The 9,205-nt window shown below is 42.7% G+C and overlaps 1 long non-coding RNA gene across 2 annotated transcripts; it reads left to right on the top strand.

The window, feature by feature from the left end:
• The first annotated feature begins 2,210 nt into the window (after nt 1-2,210).
• On the top strand, nt 2,211-7,905 carry LOC139836168 (uncharacterized). Of its 2 annotated transcripts, none has more exons than XR_011752671.1 (2): nt 2,211-2,720; nt 2,817-7,905. It is a non-coding gene; the product is annotated as an uncharacterized lncRNA (long non-coding RNA). The 2 variants fall into 2 exon arrangements; XR_011752672.1 differs by having other exon boundaries at nt 2,813-7,905.
• The last annotated feature ends 1,300 nt before the right edge of the window (nt 7,906-9,205 follow it).

Here is a 9,205-nt window from a genome sequence, read left to right as displayed (position 1 = left end):
CATTTGCGTCGGGGGCTACCTCCAGCGGTCCGACGCATTTTGGACATGCAACTGTTTTTTTTGTGCTACTTCTTTACAGTTTATATTGAATGATCAAGTTTAAACGCGAAAAAGATGTACTCATGATGTCATGTTGGTCCAATCGAATAGATTATAGCCTAAACAATTAACCTGATACGTCAATCGACTAGATTCAAACATATTTAACATATAAATATGAAGAAATTTAAAAACATATAAACTAAAACTATTTTTTGGCCTTCTTGTTCGAAGGCCCTGCGTCGTCGTCGTCGTGGAAACTCCTCCGCCTCTTGCTTGTCACCTCGTCGTTGGAACTGGAGGACGACGCGCCCGTCGAGGACTTGAAACTGGAAGAAATGGCGTCTTCGTCGCCGTCGTCGTCGTCGTCGGTGAACGGACGACGACGCGCCGCCCGCGCCAGCGCCCTGGACTTGTCATCCGCCTTGCTGTCGGAGTCCTCCTCCTCCTCCTGGCCCTCCTCCTCGTCGTCCACGTCGCTGGCAGCGCCGCCTCCGTCCTCCTCCTGGCCTTCGCTGCCATTGCCGCCTCCCTCCTCCTCGTCCTCACTCGGTGTGGAGGTAGGGTAGCTTGGCGTGGAGCCCGGATCGCTTGGCGTCGCCGGCGATTCCCACCAATGCAGGAATCCGGGCGACTTGCCCTCGCTCTCCGAGTCGGACGACAGCGTGTAATCGCTCAGGACGTGCCGGTGTTGAAGAAGAAAATAGGATGAAGAAGGAGGCGGTTGAACTTGAATTACCGTAGACGCGGGGTTATAATGTGCGCGGATTAACGGCGGCGCGTAAAACGAAGAGGCCGGCGGTTGCTCTTCCGCGGCGGTTCGGTGCTCTAAGATCTGGAACAGGGCAAACAAAGCTGCCCCGCACCTCGACCTCCGACCTCTAAAACCTTGCTGCCAACGCGGCCGACAAAGCAGGAAGCATGCACCACGGTCGCCGCCTGCCGCAGTCCACACCACCCAAGGAGAGTGGGCCTAGATCCCAACCGCCTGCTTCACTGGTGTCGCGGGCTTTGATGGGGGTGACAAGGAGGAGGGAGGCAATGCCACCTTCCACTGAAGGAACATAACTACTATACTATTTGGGAACAAACTTTTTTTTTCTCATAATTTTGAGTTATCTTTTGTCTTAATGTGGAGCTGACACGTGTGTTTCGTGGGTACTGTTTAGGGCATGTACAATGATATCCAGTCACCCGTCGGTAACGCTGGCCACGCAAGAACTTTGATGACGTGGGGAGATAGAAAAGGAGAAACGAACTGAGCCCGTCGGTAAGATTGCAGTCGATCTGCAGCCGGAAAATATGATGCTTACAGACTGCTGAATTCCCGTTGTATCAGTTCGCGGCTAGTAGGAGTCGGTTGGATCTCGTACGCTAGGAAAACTGAATCCCCTCTTTCTCGTGAAAGTCTGGTGGTTACACACCCAACCAAATAAATTCACTGTTGTATACGTTGTCTGTTGGGTCGTCTATACCTGACGTGGAGCGACTGAACAGACACCTTTCGTCGGAACCATTGTACATGCCCTTATTTCCGTGTACCGTTTTGGTGGTTTCTAAGAATTTAGGAGAGGTTGGAATTCGTTTTATAATGTTCTGGGCCTATGATGATTGGATGCTCTGGGGTATTACTGTGTGTCCATAGCAGTGTTGATGCTGGGATGGTGGTGGACCATAGTGAGGTACGCACTTAATGGTTTGCACGTTCTGCCGGATGTGCTTTTTGGAGTGAGATCTTTGCATGTCACCGTGTGACATGCGGGCTAAAGTCAAATTTAAACTTTACGAAAAAATCTGAAAAAAATCATGCATGTTCACAACACATATTAAGATAATCTCCAAAAATTTCAGATCAAAATTCGAAACATACATCGAAAAACAAAAAAGAGAAACTCAGATGTGAATAGTCTTAGAGAAACTTAGATTTGAATTCGAGAACTATTCATGACAGATTTCTCTTTTTTGTTTCTTTATGTATGTTTCGAATTTTGATCTGAAAATTTTAGGGGTTGTCTTAATATGTGCTGTGAACATGCATGATTTTTTTCAAATTTTTTCGTAAAATTTAAATTTGGCTTTAGGCCGCATGTCACACGGTGACATGCAACCTGATCTCACTCCGTGCTTTTTAGCATTCTCTGGATTCTACCACTCTAGATCCGATAGCACCGCTTTGACCATCTGTTTCTTTCTCTCTCTATCCATTCTCTATGCCTCACATCGCCGGAGAATCCAGAAGTCCCCAATCATATCGCCTCTCTCTTCCTGGCCGCCCCCGGCATCCATAAAGGCGGCGCGGCCGATGGGGGGGGTGCGTGGCGCGGCGGGCTGTGACAATGGTGGCACAGGCGTGCCGGAACGGTGCGGAGGGCCCATCCCCGTCGTGGTGGTGCTGCCGGCCCTACCTTGGGCCGCGCAGCCTGAGTCCGATGGCGAACGGAGGGGCGACGACCGCGAGCGCTCTCCGGGTCAGCCATGCCTTCTCCTCCTCCGTCTTATAGGTCGTCGCTCGGCTTCGTGGTGTTGGAGGTGTTGCTTGGTGGACGTGCCTGTGGTGGTGATTGCAAGCGCCGCCGCCGCCGCTGCCCGCGACGCCCCCACGCCTACATCGCCATCCTACCTCCCGCGACGTCAACTGCTTCGAGAATGTCGATCGAATTGGCGAGCGAACCTATGGGCTGGTACATATACTGATATACCCTACTTATTTCTTCCTCTCAATAGCAATTAGTTGATCTAGGATCTGATTCCGTCGCCACCGGCTGTTGTCAAGAAAGTCAAAATGGCGAGGAGACGTAGACGAATGAGATCCGCGCGAGTATAGGAGTTGGTCTCTAGGCACGGGTGCGAGAGGCGTGAATGTCGGGTCGCTGATCCCTCCAGCGACCAGTCTCCTCCCTAAGTGTCCGGTCTGCACCAGTTCCATGTATCCCCCGATCCACCAGGTCAGCATCTCTTATCTGTTTCTTGGCTGCCTCTAGGATCTTGGGTGGGTCCTGCCAATTTGTGCATCTTGTTGATCTCTAAGGTAGGCAATCCGGGTTCTTGGGTCTTAAAAGTTAGTTTGGTTGTGTTGTAGACACAGTCAAGCCAGAAATTGTAGTTCTTGCGTGATTATGACACTGCATCATGATAAGAAGAATTTGTAGCCGAGTTCTGCAATCTCGAATTTTGATGTGTGGAGTCACCCAGTTCTTTGGGTGTGCACCTTGCTTGAGCACGTTTCATTTCATTCATTATGTTCTTTGGTAGGCAATTCAAGGACAATTGTCACTTAAAAAGAAATCACTAGAAAAAGTTGAAGCTGAAGTAAGATTGGAGATATTTTATTTCAAATTATCATTTGTTAAGTGCCAGTCTCTCTGTTCTTCTACAATTTAAATAGTTGGATTTAGTAGTGTAAGTTCAGATGGAGAAAGTCAAGAAGGAATGGTCAACTGAACTTGACGATCTGGAGATCCACAATGCTATTCTCTTGGTATGCCTTTGCTGAGAAGGGGGGCTTTCTGTCCAGTAAACAAGTGATTAACTGTATCTCAATTCTATATTGATTCATACTGGCATCTCTATGTTATCAGATGCATTATTTGTTCATTTTAATATTGATTATTTCTGCATATGTGCTTAAACGAATGATTTAGGTGGTACTTTAGATAGATTTATAAATATAACTATGTAGGAAGTTTTAACTCGATCGGTGGTTGAATTCTAGATAACTCGGGCATGCAGTAATAGTATTAAATTCCTTACAAAAGTTTTTTCTTGCAATGTAATTCTTAGGAAGTTGTTAACATGACCAATAAAAAATATAGGAGTTTCTGTTGCATTTGGAAAGTCGCTTGATAATTTAAGAGAAACTGGAAAAGTGATTAGTGAAGAGGAGTTCAGTGTTATGTCACGTGGATTTGATGAGCTAAAGTGCCATACAAGTGGCAGGGTCTCATGTCTATTCTAATTAGTCAGGCAGCATATGCAATATATCTAGCATTTCACACAGTATTATAATTAAATCCAAAAATGCCATTCTTCATGTACTATTACCGCTCACTCAAAAATCATTATTAATAACCAGATCTAATATAGTTGTAGTTTGTCCTGATATCTGATGCAACAGCTTTGATATTGATTCTGTAGATCTCCGTTCCTAGATTCAGACCGGAAATTTGTCTCTACTGCTATCAATATTTGATAATGAAAATGAAGATCGTTGAGTGTTTGATGTTGATGTGAAGGTCGTTAATATGAACAGAGGTACAAAGATCCAAGTTTCTAACGACCTTCGCAAAAAAAAGGTTTGTAACGACCAGTGCAGTTATATCTGGTATAATAGCCTTTGTTCAAACATGATGCTTTATTCACCATTGGATCCAGTTTGTCTCAGTTGGGGCATTGATTCATCATTCATGTCATTAACTACATATGAAATTGTGCTTTGTGTTGGAGCGTGCATCCCAACAGGTATTTTGACTATATATGCATCATTCCATTTATTTCGTTCTCTTCGATAGCTCCACTTGCTTTCATTGCAATTAGTCATATCAATTCGGATAAAGATCCACTATATGGTTTGGCTTCTTGCATCTGTATTTCAGGCATTGCAAGATAAGTCCTATATGTAGAAACGGATCATTTTGTAGCTCTGTGAATAATTATTTTAACTAAATATACAAAGACTATTAGATGATCGACTGGAATAGCTAGATGACATCCCTACTGTTCCTCTAAAAATTATAGGTATACTCTAGAGGTTAAAGACTAGGAGCTACATATTATGTCCAAATAACAAAGACGAGGGTGAAGCAGCTTAGATCAGTGCGCATGCTTTACGACGGAAAGGCTGAATACATTTTCAAGGTCCAAATAAGCACTAGGCGCTAAGTAAGCGGTGAGGCACAGCTTAGTGTAATTGGAGCATAAGCACGGCAAAGGTGCAACTTTAACGAAGCTTTTTTTGCTCTGGTAACATATTAACCCCGCAAGTTCTTACTAGATAGAAATGTTTATTTTGCTTTCCATTTTTAATAAACTATTGTCCAAGTTATTTGTTGAATCTTCATTCTTATTCTTACTTGGAGCTGTTTTGTTCTTCGCATATGTCATTAAACAATCCTGTTATGATTGCAACAGAGGTTAGGGTTGCTACTCTTATGATGGGGTGTCTTTCCGATTGATTGGTGGGATGGTCTATTCTTATCATTTGGGTGTACTACAAATACATTATTCAAACTTTTTTGGGGAAAAGAGATTGTATGAATTCATATGAGAATGTTCATATGGTCAGAAAGAACGACACGGCCTATTGCCTCTGGTACCTCATGCATCCACAGGCCAGCAGTGCCGTTTGTTCTTACATAATATGGAGCTCATTAGCCACACTATTACAATGTCTCTTCACTTTCTGAAAACTATAAAACTGAAAAGCTTTTCTACCCTCTTTAATAGAGTTGTAGATACTTCAATGTCTAGAGAACTGTTTTGACTTGAGGAGTTCACAGCTTGGCACTTTTAATGATTACCGGTTTTTTAACCCAGGTAGCAACAAATTTGATGGCATCAATGCCACCATGATCATGAGCCACCAGGGCATTGCCCGCCTCCCCTGTCTACTCAATAAACGGGGCATCCACATTGATTTTTGTGGATCCAGTAACGAGGTCAACCGTTAGCAGATTAGGAAATAGTGGCTGAGTTCATAGGAGCCTGATCTAAAAGAGCAGCGCTAAACAGAGGCCGACTTTTCTCTATTCACTTAAAACAGATTTGACACTTGCTTTTGAATATATCCAGACGATACATGCCCACTCTTTCTTGCAACAGAAATACTTTTTATCCTTCAGCTAATGTCTACAAGAAAGGCACGGCGTGCCGCCGCGCCAGTCCCTAAGTTAAGGAGGATAAGCAGGAAGAAGAAGCAGAAGCTGGGGTGTCTACTCTAATCATTCCTTTTGGTTTTACCACATTGATTCTCTCGCAACTGATAGTTCTTTGCTGATTTACCAGTGCATATCTCAAACAACTGAGTCAGAACCCACATGTATGGAACTTTGTGTGTGTGATGCTGATTGTATTCATTTGACTGTAAAGTTCAGGTTTCTATTCTTAGCTCAATATACAAATTGAAGCTGAAGCCTTTATAGGTAAATCATGAATTTTTCCAGTTTTAGCTAATGCAGTAAACAACTCTTATGGATAGAGCGGGGTTTGATACTTAAATGCTGCATCTTATGTTGACAAGGCGCTGAGCCGCTGATGCTATTTAGAAAGTGTCATACTTATGGTATAATTTTACGTTGAACTAGGAGAAGTTTTCATATGATATCTAACATGGGTCCAACAAAGAAAATCTTCAATGTAGTATTGATGCACCCTATATATTTGTTATATTTTCTCATCTCTCTTCTAATATGGGACCAGCAATAACGGTAGCTGCAGTTCACAAATCATTAACTTCAGGTCTCCCCTCAAAAAAAAAAACATTAACTTCCGGTCTTCCTACTTCCAATATGCTCAAAAGTTTACTTCTGAATTAAGAAATGCGAACCATTGATCATGGATTTATTAAGAAGGTATCTCCATGATTGGTATCCACTTAGAAATTACACAAGATAAATATGTATGATTAGTCCATTGGATATTCTCAGACGATTTAATCATTAGTCCATTGGATATTCTCCGAGGATTTAATCAATTTCAGCTATGGATGCTGACTCAATTTTCAAACCGAGGTAAATAAATCCCCTCCCTTAGATATTTTCTACTCAACCTTTCGCTTCAGAAATTAGTATATGCACAAGCATGAACCTCTGGTTGATTAATTTATTTTGTACAAACAGTTGGTTTTCATTTGTTGCCCTGTTTTTCCTGTGAACAAGGGATTCAATGAGAGATTATCATTGTCTTGCTCCTCTGAATTGAGTTCACAAAGAAATGATAGTGTTTTGGACTTGTAGTCAGTATTTGAAACCAAGTTATTCTTGTTTCAGAGTAATGAATAAGTCTTTACCGTTGCTAAATGCAATAATGGCTATGATAAGTACAAATAAGTATGTGATAAGTTCATTTGTTTTTTCTGGCTCTCTGTTTGCTTAACCTTTCCATCTCTTTTTAGTTTTGTGTCCTAAGATTGTTGCTCCAGACCAGAATCACATCATTATTCGGTTCATTTGTTTGTGAGTTCTGACAATATTTTTTTTCCTACGATACATGTATCTTTATGGATGACGATTTTCCCCATAAATTGGTTCTATGTGAAGGCAATCATGAGCGGATGATCTCCTTGGTTCTTCCTGCAAGGCAATGATTCGTTTAGTTGCTCATGTGGTATCCTACTGTTTATTTCTTTAGTGATGACATGTCAAGTAATTAATCCCGCTGTTGGGAAACTAAGTGAATTGTCGTTGTCGATGGGATATTATTGTTGGGTTCATTGCTATAATGAGAATGCTTTGGCATATAGTATTTTCATAACTATTATGCACAAGTACTTAAGAATGATTCAAACAATATGGTGAAGTAAAAGCCCAAAGTTCTCGACAAAGATAGGTCAGGTGACCTTACTGTCCCTTCTGAGGTAATCTGGCGACCTTCTCTACATTTGGAGGGTAATGGTTTATTTGTCCTCTTCTGTTCTTTACCAGTTACCAATCCATAGTCACTTAGTTAATTTTGCAATCACCATCAGAAATAGCTTTCCTGTTCATTTTGAAGATCATGGCTTTTGCTGTGATTATTTTGAATTGCTGATAAAGTTAGGTGTGGGTTTAAGGCGAGTACGGTGACTATATAGTGGTACTCTTACAGGTTGTATTGAAAATTGTCACATTGAGGGATTTGGTCAAGAGATTTGTTGGATCAATGTTTTAGGTTTGCAAACATTAAATTTATATTTTCGTTGCCAATTCCAAACCTTGCTGTCCTCGAAAGTTACGGTCTCTAGCTGACATTAAATTGTATGTATAGATCTTAAACGCAAGAAGTGATATTCATATTTAGCAGTACCTATTGTCTTAGTAGCCATTTTAAGAGGGATTAGTTAAATTGTTGGTCACCGGTCTGAGCTATTTTGTTGTATGCCTACTTTAAGTCTATTTTTTTTTGTTTTCAAGAATACAGTTCAAACTTATCTTCAAAGCCTAAATTTTGCTACACTGATGTTGTTCTACAGGTGAAATACATTTCTGTAGTGAATTTTTTGAAAGATTTGAAGGTTCTCTATGATTTTTTTGATTGCACATCAGCGGTACATTGAGACTTTCGTATCTTTGATGTATATTCTTCTAATTCTTGGTTATGATTCAAAAAAAAAAATCTTGGTTGGTAACTGATTCAGTAATTCCATATACATAGACAGGCCTGGAAGATTCATTATCAGCGGTGGGTACAGAGATTATATCGTTGCCCTTTTTCATCTACTGCCCTCGAAAACCACCTTGAATTTGAAGCACATGCCACGAAAATTGCAAAAAGGAACCTAGCAACAACATAAAAAAAGAAGCAATCAAGTGCCTGGGTACCAACTCCACCGCACGCCGGTGACCTCCAAGCGCAGAGCCCTGATATCGGAGAGAGATTAGCTCGATGTGCTCTCCATTCCGGCGAGAACTCAACCGCGCCGGCCGTCTCAGCTTCCCCGGGGACGAATCACTTGGACCATGGAATTTGGGGAGGTTAAACTCCTGGACGAGGGCCGCCTGTCGACCATGGAATTTGGGGGCGGGGCAGCGAAGCCAGCTTTGGTCCCCCAATGATGAACTCGCTAGAGAGATGCCACAATCTTCCAACACCACAGCTCTGCAGATCTGCAATGAAGAACACAATCTTCCAACACCACAACTCTGCAAATCTACAATGAAGAACAGATCGGGGCTTGCCTTAAGCAAATCGATCTCTTCTCCCCGATCTGGAGAGCTCAGATCGAGCTTTATTGAAGAGGATCTTGACGCCACCGTGTACTCCTCCGGCTCCTTACACCAGAGCTCCAGGAGCAAGCACAACACCACCAATGGCCGCCATGAGGAGCTCGAGGACCTCGGCAGCTTGAATCCCCATGGCATATCGCCAGTCTCCACAAGGGTAGATCCTAAACAGCTAAACCTAGAACTGTACAGAGGGGGCTGAGCCCCTCTCCCCCATCGTCTCCGGCCGGCCGAGCCGCCGGAGAGGAGGG

Source organism: Lolium perenne, chromosome 2, assembly GCF_019359855.2.
Source record: "Lolium perenne isolate Kyuss_39 chromosome 2, Kyuss_2.0, whole genome shotgun sequence".
NCBI lineage: Eukaryota > Viridiplantae > Streptophyta > Magnoliopsida > Poales > Poaceae > Lolium > Lolium perenne.
This window is presented reverse-complemented; position numbering and strand designations above follow the sequence as displayed.